This window comes from Capra hircus, chromosome 24 (genome assembly GCF_001704415.2).
Source record: "Capra hircus breed San Clemente chromosome 24, ASM170441v1, whole genome shotgun sequence".
Taxonomy (NCBI): domain Eukaryota; kingdom Metazoa; phylum Chordata; class Mammalia; order Artiodactyla; family Bovidae; genus Capra; species Capra hircus.
The window spans coordinates 37923874-37936974 of NC_030831.1; positions in this window are offsets into that span (position 1 = coordinate 37923874).

A 13101-nucleotide genomic window follows, 5' to 3' on the forward strand; every position below is an offset into this window, starting at 1 on the left:
CTTCATTGGAGACAGAACAGGGGAGCAGCTCAGGGGCCTCTGGGATTTCTTGAGGACAAACAGGGCTCCAGGAAAACCTGGAGCTGATTAGGAGTTGATTAGGAAAATGACTGTAATTGTAAATGTAGAAATCAGAGGGGCATCTGGAAACCCGATAGGAAAGAACCTTATGACTCCAAGGAAGAAAAATGTGTAGCCTCTGAAGTCAGGATGGGGTGCATTTAGAACTGAGCAGCCTTTACAGAGTAGCTGGGCAATCGTATGCTTAACACTGAGGACATCGGAGAATAGTTGAAGTCCTTTTTGAGATATCTGCAGCTATGCAAGGAGATAATTTTCGTGCTTGGAGAATCTTGTGTTCAGGATTTTACTGGCCCAAGGGAAGAGGGGCAGGGTGGATGGAGGAAGAGAACCCTGGGAAGGCTTTGAAATAGAACCCAGCATCTAGATTCTGGCCACATCAGAATCTTGCAGCGGGAGGCTTTCAAATACAGATGTCTCAGTTCCATAATTCAAATTCTGGGCTGGCTCTGTAATTTGCAGGGCTTGGTGCAGAATACACAAGCGTGAGGCCACTTCAAAAAACAGGAAAAAATGTCATTAGAGGTACAAAGATGTAAAAGATGTAAAGCTTTTTCCTTTCTGTCTACTTGTGATGATGTTTTCTATTATAATTTTCAGGAAAGGCTATCATTTTGACTTAGCAGCATGAATTTTTACCATCCATCTTTACATTGTGCAATGCCAGTTTAAAATACAATGGCATGTAACACATACAAAATCAGCCAAAGGACACTTTTTATTTCAAAGCTTGTACCTGCACATAACAAAATATATGTATGTGTTCTTCCTAGAACAGTGGGAACAATACATGAAAGGAAACTTAATTTTTTTCACTCAGTATGCTCACATCCTACCAGCATTTTCCATCCTCAGTTGAGTAGGGAGGGTTGGGAGGGAGGAGGATCCATGGCTGCCCTCTCTCCGTTTCTGTCGTCCTTGTTGGCATAAGTAGTTGGTAACGCAGGGAAGTCATGAGGGCGGGAATAAATGTGATGGGATCCCTTGTGTGTTTCTTATAATGTCACTGCTTTCTTTCTCTAGGAAAGCACAGCTTCTTGGCGCCATCAGTTCCTCTGATAACTGGGTTGTAGATCTAGCACTTCCCTGGCACCCACTTTGAGCCTCAGTGATGCCCCAGGTATCACCATTCCTCTGGAACCCTGTGCTCATGGGTGTGGGTACCACAACCCAAGGATCAGGCTGCCAGAAATTGCCGCAAACACACACGCATGCGCACACACATGATGCGCGTCCTTGCTCTGGTCAACACAAGTCCACCCCCGGACTTCACTTAAAAAGCACATATTCGAGGGTACAATGATTAACACCTGTAAGAGGGTGCTAGCAGAGTGTTACACCCAGCACAGGACCCTCCAGAGCATGAAGCCCTGCGGACCACACGTTATCCTCCCCCGAACCGCCCTGGCTCAGCATCGGTACTTCCCACCCCAGACTTACCTTTTTGCTGGTAAATGATCCGGGTTCCAAGCCTCCGGCCTCTGAAATGAAGGCCAGGTGAGGGAGAGGGAGGAGGAGCCCGGCTCCATAGGTGATGCTGAAGGTTGGGGTGAAGACAGAAGGAAAAGGAACTCGGTTGCTTCTTTTGTCCCTGTCATCACTGCCAGCAGACATTGAAGTGTTCACACACAAAGCTGCTGCAGGCCAGTACATGAGAAACTCCTAAGGAGGCCCACACAGTGTGATTTTAAGAACTGGACCGAGACAGCCGCTCCCCCCCCCAGCGCCCCCCCCCTCCTCCTTGGCTTTGAGAAGGATATGCCCTTCCTCTCATCCTGAGCTTGACTTTCAGCTCTCCCAGGCTGAGGCCAGAGACGCCTGTCAGGCCCCAGATAGAAACCCGTGTTCTCGGGGAGTGGTGGGGGGCTAGCAGTACACTGTCATCTACAATCCACCTAGCTGTATGAATTCTGGAATTCTCTGGCACTGCCAGGCCTGGGTTCAACCCCTGTTTGGGGAACTGAGATCCCAGGAGTCATGCAGTGTGGCCAAAAACAAAAAACAAACAACCCCACCACACCCCCTAAAAACCCCAAACTGTATCAATCCTAACCTTCCACCCTCCCACTCCCAGAAGTTTGGTGAAGAACACTCGGGCTGTCTCTGCAGTCAAGGCTGGTGTGTAATTTACCCTCTGTTTAAACCTCAATGTAGGGGCTTCCCTGGTGGCTCAGTGGTAAACAATCTATCCGCTAGTGCAGGAGACACCAGTTCAATCCCTGATTTGGGAAGATCCCACATGTGGTGCAGTAACTAAGCCCGTTCACGCCAACTACCAAGCCTGTGCTCTGGAGCCCAGGAGCAGCAACCCCTGAGCCCTCGTGCCATAAAGCCCATGCTCTGCAACAAGAGAAGCCACTGCAATAAGCCCATGCACTGCAACTAGAGTAGCCTCTGCTCACTGCAGCTAGGGAGTAGCCCCTCCTCACTGCAGCTAGAGAGTAGCCTCTGCTCACTGCAGCTAGAGAGTAGCCCCTGCTCACTGCAGCTAGAGAGTAGCCCCTCCTCACTGCAGCTAGAGAGTAGCCCCTCCTCACTGCAGCTAGAGAGTAGCCTCTGCTCACTGCAGCTAGAGAGTAGCCTCTGCTCACTGCAACTAGAGAAAGGCCCTTGGAGCAACAAAGACCCAGCACAGACAAAAATAAGTAAGTAGGTCCCAGTGTAGACTAGGTGGCATACAAACCAGTTTTCACATCCTTCTCTTGAGACTTCAGATTGTCGTTCACAAAAGTAGTACAGTCAAGAGGAGGTAACTGGAATCTGTTAATGGTTGATTTGTTGCTTTCATGGAGCGAAAGTAAAAGTCACTCAGTTGTGTCCAACTCTTTGTGACCTCATGGACTATACAGTCCATGGAATTCTCCAGGCCGGAATAGTGGAATGGGTAGCCTATCACTTCTCCAGCAGATTTTCCTGACCCAAGAATACAAACCAGGGTCTCCTGCATTGCAGGCAGATTCTTTACCAGTTGAGCTATCAGGGAAGATCGTCAGATTACTGGGTGGGGTCCTACTTCCCAATCCTTTCTTAACGTGGCAGACATGGAAAGTGGTCACATTTGTACTACGTGCGTGGCGTCTCAAGGCTGGAGGGCCTTCCTGGGAACCCCAGAAGCCCCCCACCCCTCGCTCTCCACACACCTCAACTCCATCACTCCAGGGGCTCAGGCGTGCTGCTCTGGAAGCTCTGTGGTGGTTCCCTTTGTTGGTTCTGTTCAGGGGAACTGCAGGATTTAGGGGAAAATGTGGTCACCTGGCTCAGGACTCGGCTAAGGCAATTGGTGCATCAATTTTATAGTAAGACATGCTCTGAAAAAAATTAGTCTTGAAAAATAAAAAAGCACAAACATCTAAAAAAGGAAATGGAGAAAATGCTAAGACTTGGCTCTGAATATTGTTGGGGGATCATCCCTCTCTAACCTAATGCCGTTTCTAGAAAACACATGAACTGGCTCAGTTTCCACATCTATGGAATGAAGGGAATAAGACTGAATGATCTCCAATGTACCTTTTAGGTCAAAATTCAGGGATTAAAACATGTAAACAAGCATTAAACTCTAATCTGAGATAGGTATGCTGAAGTATCCAAACATGAATGCCTGCAACTTACTTTGAAATGCATAAAAAGGAGATGGCTGGGCGAGGGTTGGATAGTGAGTAGATTGATGATAAAGTAACTCCAGGAGGATGTTAACAGCAGGAGCCAGGCAGTGGGTAATGTGGGGGTGATCACCATCTAAGTCTTTCAATTTGGCTTCAAGTTTGCAATTTTACTTTGAGAAATGTTGGGGGGAAAACAATGAATGCTTTGGCCTCCAGTCTTCATGACTAATGCAGAAAAAATGAACAACACGAAGTAACCTGTCCAACTGGTTAAAAAGCTGCTAGATTTAATAACTAAGATGTTGTAGCTAAACTATTTTAAGCCTTTGTGCAAGAAACAAAAATTCAAAACTTCTGCTATTGCAAAAATGTGAAGGTACCAATTATCAAGGACTTACTATGTTCCAGGACTCTGCCGAACGTTTTCTCTGAAATGTCATCCCCGTAGCAGCCTACAGAGTAGGTATTGTCCTCCGCCTTTGACAGACAAGAAAACTGAGGCTGGATGAGCTTCTCCAAGGCCGTGGAGCTGGGCCCTGACAGGACTGGGGTTTGAGTTCTGGGCTGAATGATCTCCCGGACAAGACAGCTCTTTGCCGGTATTGAACTCTGCTCCACTTGCTGCTTCAATCTTATTGACACTTAGTCATGAACTTGACAGGAAAGTATGGGTTATACACATGCAGTACATGACCCAACCCTGAAGAGCCTCTGAGCAGACGCCTGATGGAGTACAAAGCTATGGTGTGTACCCGGTTCAGCCACGTGTCAGGGGCTTGGCTGTGAACTTGCTCAAGACACGCGATTTTGCATCTCAGTGCCTTCGTGTGTAAATGGAGGCAGATTTCAGGTGGATTCCTCCACAAAGCGCTTGGATACATGGACAAATTTGCTTTCCACCTTGTGCCTTCATGCCTTTTCTATCATCCTGTGAATTCTCAGTGCATCAGCTCTGGGTTACTGGTTTCAAATAGGAAAAGGAGTACGTCAAGGCTGTATATTGTCACCCTGCTTATTTAACTTATATGCAGAGTACATCATGAGAAACGCTGGACTGGAAGAAACACAAGTTGGAATCAAGATTGCCGGGAGAAATATCAATACCTCAGATATGCAGATGACACCACCTTTATGGCAGAAAGGGAAGAGGAACTAAAAAGCCTCTTGATGAACATGAAAGTGGAGAGTGAAAAAGTTGGCTTAAAGCTCAACATTCAGAAAATGAAGATCATGGCATCTGGTCCCATCACTTCATGGCAAATAGATGGGGAAGCAGTGGAAACAGTGTCAGACTTTATTTTGGGGGGCTCCAAAATCACTGCAGATGTTGATTGCAGCCATGAAATTAAAAGATACTTACTCCTTGGAAGAAAAGTTATGACCAACCTAGATAGCATATTCAAAAGCAGAGACATTACTTTGCCGACTAAGGTCCGTCTAGTCAAGGCTATGGTTTTTCCTGTGGTCATGTATGGGTGTGAGAGTTGGACTGTGAAGAAAGCTGAGCGCTGAAGAATTGATGCTTTTGAAGTGTGGTGTTGGAGAAGACTCTTGAGAGTCCCTTGGACTGCAAGGAGATCTAACCAGTCCATTCTGAAGGAGATCAGCCCTGGAATTTCTTTGGAAGGAATGATGCTAAAGCTGAAGCTCCAGTACTTTGGCCACCTCATGCAAAGAGTTGACTCATTGGAAAAGACTTTGATTCTGGGAGGGATTGGGGGCAGGAGGAGAAGGGGACGACAGAGGATGAGATGGCTGGATGGCATCACCGACTCGATGGACGTGAGTCTAAGTGAACTCTGGGAGTTGGTGATGGACAGGGAGGCCTGGTGTGCTGCAATTCATGGGGTCACAAAGAGTCGGACACGACTGAGTGACTGAACTGAACTGAACTGGGGTGTGTCGTCCTTTTTGTGTAACCTCAAATTCCAAATCTTCCTGCTTCCTGTGTTCAGTCATCTTAAAACAAAATTTGCCTAAAAGCACTATAACCTCCATCTCATCCTACTATGGGTAGAGTTTAGTATCCACAAAATCCCCCATATTTCTGAGAGTTTCAGGGGACTGGTTAGCATTCTCATTCACCATCTTGCAGTCTTAAATAGAGAATTTTTAAAAAATATATTTTATTTCGCTGTGCTGGATTTCAGTTGCAGCCTGTGGGATCTAATTCCCTGACCAGGGATTGAACCCAGGTCCCCAGCATTGGAAGCATGGAATCTTAGCCACTGGACCACCAGGGCAATCCCTAAATTAGAGATTTTACCCTACTGCCACCTCGAGTCCTACAGGAAATATCCTCTTTCCATCCAGAGTGACCCCAGGCCCTTTTGACTTCAATTCCTCTGTAGCTAATCTAACAGGAAAATACAAGCAACTGCAGAAACTTTTTAGCAAAGAAATGAGAATAGTGAGAGATTATTACAGAAGAGGGGAGAAATAGCTTCAGTTGTCATTCATCCATCCAACTAATACTGACTGAATGCCTTCTATAGACTAGATAGTTCTAGATATTTCTGGGTCTGGAAATATCAAAAAGAATAAAACAGACAAGAACAAAGAAATCCCTACCCTCTTAGTTGGGAGATGGGAAGAAGACATTTTACTCATACATTTTGTTGATCGTCTGTTATAGGTTAGATGATGAGAAGAGGTGGAGAGAGGGGTGCCTGCAAGTAGGGTGGGCATGGGAATATGTGATTTTAAACAGGGTGATAGGAAAAGACCCATTTAGGAGGAGACCTGGGAGGACGGAGAAACTGGTGCTGTGGGAACCTTTGGGCAGATTTCAGCTCAGACAAAGATGCACAGTCACTGCAGAGGCTCTATGAGTGCTGGGTCTAGAGCATGAAGTGTCGAGTATCATGATGAACTTCTGGATTGTACACATTTGATGCATTTCAATCCATTGCAGTTGATGCTCAAGTTGTCCCATTTGTGGCCAGAGAGAGGAAGATGAGCAAGATGGGGAGCTGCAGAAAGTCAGTGCAGTGAAACTGGTCCCAGACTTCCGTGGCTGAAAGATGCACTCACAATCCTGCCGGACCTAAACGCTGCATGGATTTGTGCATATTGTGTGTGTGTGTGTGTATGCTTTTGACAGTCACTCTGTCTCCTTGCACCCCATATCCTGAATTTATGAAGCCTTTTGGACTGTGTGTGTATGTGTATGTGTCTGTATAGAAACGGAAAGAGGGACTGAGTCTGAGGCCAATTCAACATGATACAGAATATTACTAAACATTGTGTAACAGGATTCCAAAGACCTAAAAAGACCACAGACTTTAAGCTCCTACCTGAGAATTAGTAGAAATCCAGTTACTTTGGACTTTCACAGGTAGGGATTGGAACAGGGAGGGGGAAAAAACAGAAAGGATAGCTCAAAATAATTGAATTTCCAGGGCCATGGAAAGCCCATGCAATATCTGATATTTACATACACATATATCCATGTGACCAACAGGTTTGAGAGCTCTTTTAAAAGCAGGGAGGATAACTCTGGAAGTCAGTGAGAACTGCAAATTACCGTCTGTAGAAAAATCTGCATAGACTTCTGAGTGAGGGAGGAGGAGTGGCAGCGATTTGATGAGGGGTAGAGCAGTTTGCTTTGGAACCAAGTATGAGGTGTTTGGTCTGACAAAGAACTTTTTCTTTTGTTCTGATTTGTATATCCATTGATATTAACATCTAGAGACAAAATCTCTCACATCTAAATTGTCCCGGAAAATTCAGGATCTGTGGTTTCACCCTTAAAGTTCAGAACTCATTCTTATATAAAATAGGCAGAGAAAATCCCAAATATGACTTACAAGAGGTTCATTGTAGTATAGGTTGATTAACATAGTCTGTTTACAGACCAAAGTTTTAGGACTGGGCTGTGCCACAAATTGGCACTGTCTTTTTGCTGTGTAAGATATGAGCTGTCAGACTTGATCAGCCTTGGTGGGAGAGTAGCTCTGTGTGCATGTGTTTGTGCTAAGTCACTTCGGTCGTATCTGACTCCTTGTGACCCCATGGACTGTAACTCACCAGGCTCCTTTGTCCATGGGATTTTCCAGGCAAGACTTCTGGAGTGGTTTGCCATTTCCTCCTCCAGGGGATCTTCCCAACTCAGGGATCAAACCTGAGTCTCTTACATTGCAGGAGGATTCTTTACCACCGAGCCACCAGAAAAAGCCCCAAATAATTGAGTGCACATGACCAATATTCTCAAGATTCTAGGATTATTCAAAAATAGGAAAGACAATAGACAATATTTGTGTTGGACACATTCTTATGCTAAAGCCTAATTCTCAATGTATGTGGAGGTGGAGTCTTTGGGGTGATTAGATTGTGAGGGTGGGGCCCTCATGTATGGGATTAGTGTCCTTATGAAAGAGACCCCAGTCCCTTAAGCCATCTAAGAACTAGGGAGTGGACCCTCACCAAACCCTGTATGTACTGGTGCCTTGATCTTCCCAGAATTGTAAGAAATAAATGTTTGTTGCTTAAGCCACCCAATCTATGGTATTTTTGTTATAACAGCCCAAATGGACTAAAAGAGTGATAGACAAGAAAACTGTCATTTTAAACTGATTCTTTATAATATGTGATTCTCTTTGCCAGGTGACTGCAGAATAGTTTCAGGTGCATAGTAATTGATTCATATTTTATTGCAAAGGATATTTTGGAAAATAAGCTGATACAAGCTAGTCACTTCATAGAAATACTCTGTATGATGTCGCACATTCTACTTTCTGGCTTCTAATTCTCAGAATGAGAGCCAGACTGACAGAGATGTTTAACTTCAATGGGAAACCTCACTCTTGATGGACTTACTTATGTCCCAGACAGGCTTCCCTTAGATAAAAATGGAGACATTGTGCTCCACAAGCAAGTCGGTCATAAGATTCCTAGTAATAATTTAGGTAACAACAGAATTTTTGTCCTGTGTGTAGCACACTGGTTCTAATTTGTCCTTGTCCTGGCATATGAGTTAAAGTACAGCTCCCACAATGCATCTGCATTCTAGCCATACCTATGTACTTAGATGATGGACTCTTCAGACATCTTTACTTTGTCTCTCCCCTGTGCCTCTGTTCAACCCGTTCCTCTTGCTTAAGACACCTCTACCGTGGGGGGTTCTCAGCTTCCGCTGCACCCAAGTGTAAAAGCATAATCAGTCCTTCCTGCCTCCCACATTCTGATGTAACTGATTTGCCATGCCGATTTCTTGAAGCTTCCCAGGTCTAACACCACTAGTGGACCCGCCTGTGGACTCAGGCAATAAGACTCCCCTGGTGAATTTGTTAGAAACACAAATTGTCTCTCAGAGCAAACGTACTGAGTTAGAATCTGCTTGTGTGTGGTGCTGCTGCTGCTGCTGCTAAGTCACTTCATTTGTGTCCGACCCTGGGTGACCCCACAGACAGCAGCCCACCAGATTTCTCTGTCCACAGGATTCTCTAGGCAAGAGTACTGGAGTGGGTTGCCATTTCCTTCTCCATGTGTGTGGTGAGGGAGGGCTAAATAAATTCAACTTCAAAGCCATCTTTTCAGGTCTGGAGCTGAAATGTTAACCAGACTTTAAGCTCTGTGTGAAGTTCTCTGTGTGTGTCTCCACATGGAGGAAAACCCTTCTGTTTTTTTTTTGTTTTTCCTTTAATTAAAAAATTTTTTTTTGGCTGTGCCACATAGCATATGGAATTAGGGATCAAACCCACGTCCCATGTAGTGGAAGCTCCGAGTCTTAACCACTGGTCTGCCCAGGAAGTCCTTCTTCTGTCCTTATGTGTGTTAAAAGGCACAGAACGGTTTGCCTTCCAGGTCACAGCACAGACGCCAGTGTAGGGTGGCGACAGCCCCGAGGGACAACAGAGTCTTTCCGCTGAGACAGCTGGGCTGAAAGGGCTACAGCCTTTAGCGTGACACAGAGATGTGTTTGGGAAACAAGAGTTCCCGCTCATAAACCAATCGGTCTTGATAGTCACACGCTCTGATATGGGCCTGTCTGAACAGGAAAAGGAGGACTTCTCATTTGTCAGGAGGTCTGCTAGAAAAGAAAAGAAAAAAAAAAAAAGACCCACTGAAATATCACTTACTTCCTACAGGGAAGGACACATTCTTGGACTGAACACAAAGGATGTCAGGCCCAACAAGGATGTCAGTTAACTCTAGGGTCATTTGTTTGCCAAGAACTGAAAAATATCACTCAGATCACTTAAATAAGAGAGGGTTGGTTTTAAAGATACAGTCGTCAGACTTCATCCTTCGTTGTCGCTTGTGATTTGAGAGGCAGTTGTGCTCACACCTTCGGTTTGCAGCGTCTGCTCAAACAGTTTGGTAGCTCTTTAAGCATCGAAGGGGGATTTTTAAAGTTTTGGTGTCTCCAAACTCAACGAAGACAAACTGCAAAGAACACTGACTGCTTTGCCCTGACTGCCAGGAAGCCTAGAAATTTAGGATTTACAGCAGGGTACTCTGGCAACTTGATGAAGTTATTTATCCAGCAATTTTCTTTCTTTTTTCCTTTTTTTTTTTTTTTTGGCCACACCCTGAAGCTTGCCTGGTGGTGCAGATGATAAAGAATCTGTCTGTAATGCAGGAGACCCAGGTGTGATCCCTGGGTCGGGAAGATCCCCTGAAGAAGGGAATGGCTACCCACTCCAGTATTCTTGCCTGGAGAATCCCAGGTACAGAGGAGCCTGGCAGGCTACAGTCCATGGGGTCCCAAAGAGTCAGACAAGACTGAGCAACTAACACTGTGGCTTTCAGGATCTTACTCCCCCACCGCGATTGAACCTGGGCCCTGGCGGTGAAAGGACCAAGACCTCATCACTGGACCACCAGAGAATTCCTCATAATTTCCTTTTTATATTTCTTTTTAACTTAAAAAATTGTTCAATGTTTTATATTTTCATTCTGTAAATCATCTTAAAGACTTTTTAGAAGTGAAGTTTCACTTTTTAAAAAACTAGTAAAACAAGAACAACCTTGCATAGGTGCTGGTGTCCTGGTATAAACCTACTCACCATCCACGTGCATCCACTCTGCTCCTGTCCTGGCTCTAGCCCGGGGGTTAGCCTAGACCTTGCTGTAGAAACCAATGGGGATCTTAAGCTGCCTTCTCAATTCAGTTCAGTTCAGTTGCTCAGTCGTATCCAACTCTTTTCGATCCCATGGACTGCAGCATGCCAGACTTCCCTGTCCATCACCAACTCCCAGAGCTTACTCAAACTCATGTCCATCGAGTCAGTGATGCCATCCAACCATCTCATCCTCTGTCGTCCCCTTCTCCTCCTGCCTTCAATCTTTCCCAGCATTAGGTTCTTTTCAAATGAGTCAGTTCCTCTCATCAGGTGGCCAAAGTATTGGAGTTTCAGCTTCAGCATCAGTCCTTCCAATGAATATTCATGACTGATTTCCTTTAGGATGGACTGGTTTGAGCTCCTTGCAGTACCAGGGACTCTCAAGAGTCTTCTCCAACATCACAGTTCAAAAGCATCAACTCTTCGGCACTCAGCTTTCTTTATTGTCCAACTTTCACATCCATACAGGATTACTGGAAAAACCATAGCTTTGAATAGATGGACCTTTGTTGGCAAAGCAATGTTTCTGCTTTTTAATAAGCTGTTTAGGTTGGTCTTAACTTTTCTTCCAAGGAGCAAGCATCTTTTAATTTCATGGCTGCAATCACCATCTGCAGTGATTTTGGAGCCGCCCAAAGTAAAGTCTGTCACTGTTTCCATTGTTTCCCCATCTATTTGCCATGAAGTGATGGGACTGGATGCCATGATCTTCATTTTCTGAATGTTAAGTTTTAAGCTAACTTTTTCACTCTCCTCTTTCCCTTTCATCAAGAGGCTCTTTAGTTCTTCTTTGCTTTCTGCCATAAGGGTGGTGTCATCTGGATATCTGAGGTTATTGATATTTCTCCCAGCAATCTCAATTACAGCTTGTGCTTCATCCAGCCTGGCATTTCTCATGATGTACTCTACATATAAGTTAAATAAGCAGGGTGACAAGATACAGCCTTGACACACTCTTTTTCCTATTTGGAACCAGTCTGTTGTTCCATGTCCAGTTCTAATTGTTGCTTCCTGACCTGCACACAGATTTCTCAAGAGGCAGGTCAGGTGATCTGGTATTCCCATCTTTTCAAGAATTTTCCATAGTTTCTTGTGATCCACACAGTCAAAGGTTTTGGCATAGTCAATAAAGCAGAAATAGATGTTTTTCTGGAACACTCTTGCTTTTTTGATGATCCCACCATAGAGCAACCAGAACTTACACAGGACTGGGAAACAGAGTCTTGGAGGGCACAAACAAAAGATCTTGAAGGTCCTTGTGTGCACCAGGACCCAGGAGAAATGAGCAGTGACCCCACAAGAGGCTGACCCCACCCAGACTTGCCCGGGAGTGCCCAGGAGCCTCTGGCGGAGGTGTGTGTCGGCAGTGGCCTGCTGCAGGGTTGCGGACACTGAGTGCAGCAGTGCCTGCATGGGACCTTCTGAAGGAAGTCACCATTATCTTCATTACCTCCACCATAGTTTGGCCTCAGGTCAAACAACAGGGAGGGAACACAGCCCAGACCTTCAACAGAAAATTGGATTAACAATTTACTGAGCATGGCTCCGCTCATCAGAACAAGACCCAGTTTCCCCCTCAGTCAGTTTCTCCCATCAGGAAGGTTCCATAAGCCTCTTATCCTTCTCCATCAGAGGGCAGACAGACTAGAAATAACAATCACAGAAAACTAACCAATCTGATCACATGGACCACAGCCTTGTCTAACTCAGTGAAACTATGAGCCATGCCATGTAGGGCCAAGCAAGACTCACGGATCATGGTGGAGAGTTTTGAAGAAACATGGTCCACTGGAGAAGGGAATGGCAAACCACTTCAGTATTCTTGCCTTGAGAACCCCATGAACAGTATGAAAAGGCTAACGTCTAGGGAAAAGTGAAAGTGTTATTCACTCGGTCATGTCCGACTCTTTGCTAAGCCATGGACTGTAGCCCGTGAGGTACCTCTGTCCATGGAATATCTTGTCCAGGCAAGAATACTGGAGTTGGGTAGCCTGGCTGCCATCTAAGGGGTGTGCAAACAGACCCAGTTCCGGGAGGAGTTCACACCCTGGGATTGATGTTACAGTACACCTACCTCCACATTTCTGGAGACTTTTTCCCTTCCTTTTTGAAATTCAACTGGAAAATGCCAGTTTTGTGGTTGGTGTTATAAGTACACCTCTGAATTTGCTTTATGAAGGCTTTGTTTCCTTGTTTGCAAAGGCAGGTGATGAAACTCATACGTGCTTGGTGAAGTAAAAATCAAAGTAGCCTTTTTGGAAGGCCAATTGGCAGTATTTAAAAACAAAAGTATACATTGATTTGTCTAGAAATATAACCCCAAGATAAACTTCTGCATGTCCTAAAGATCC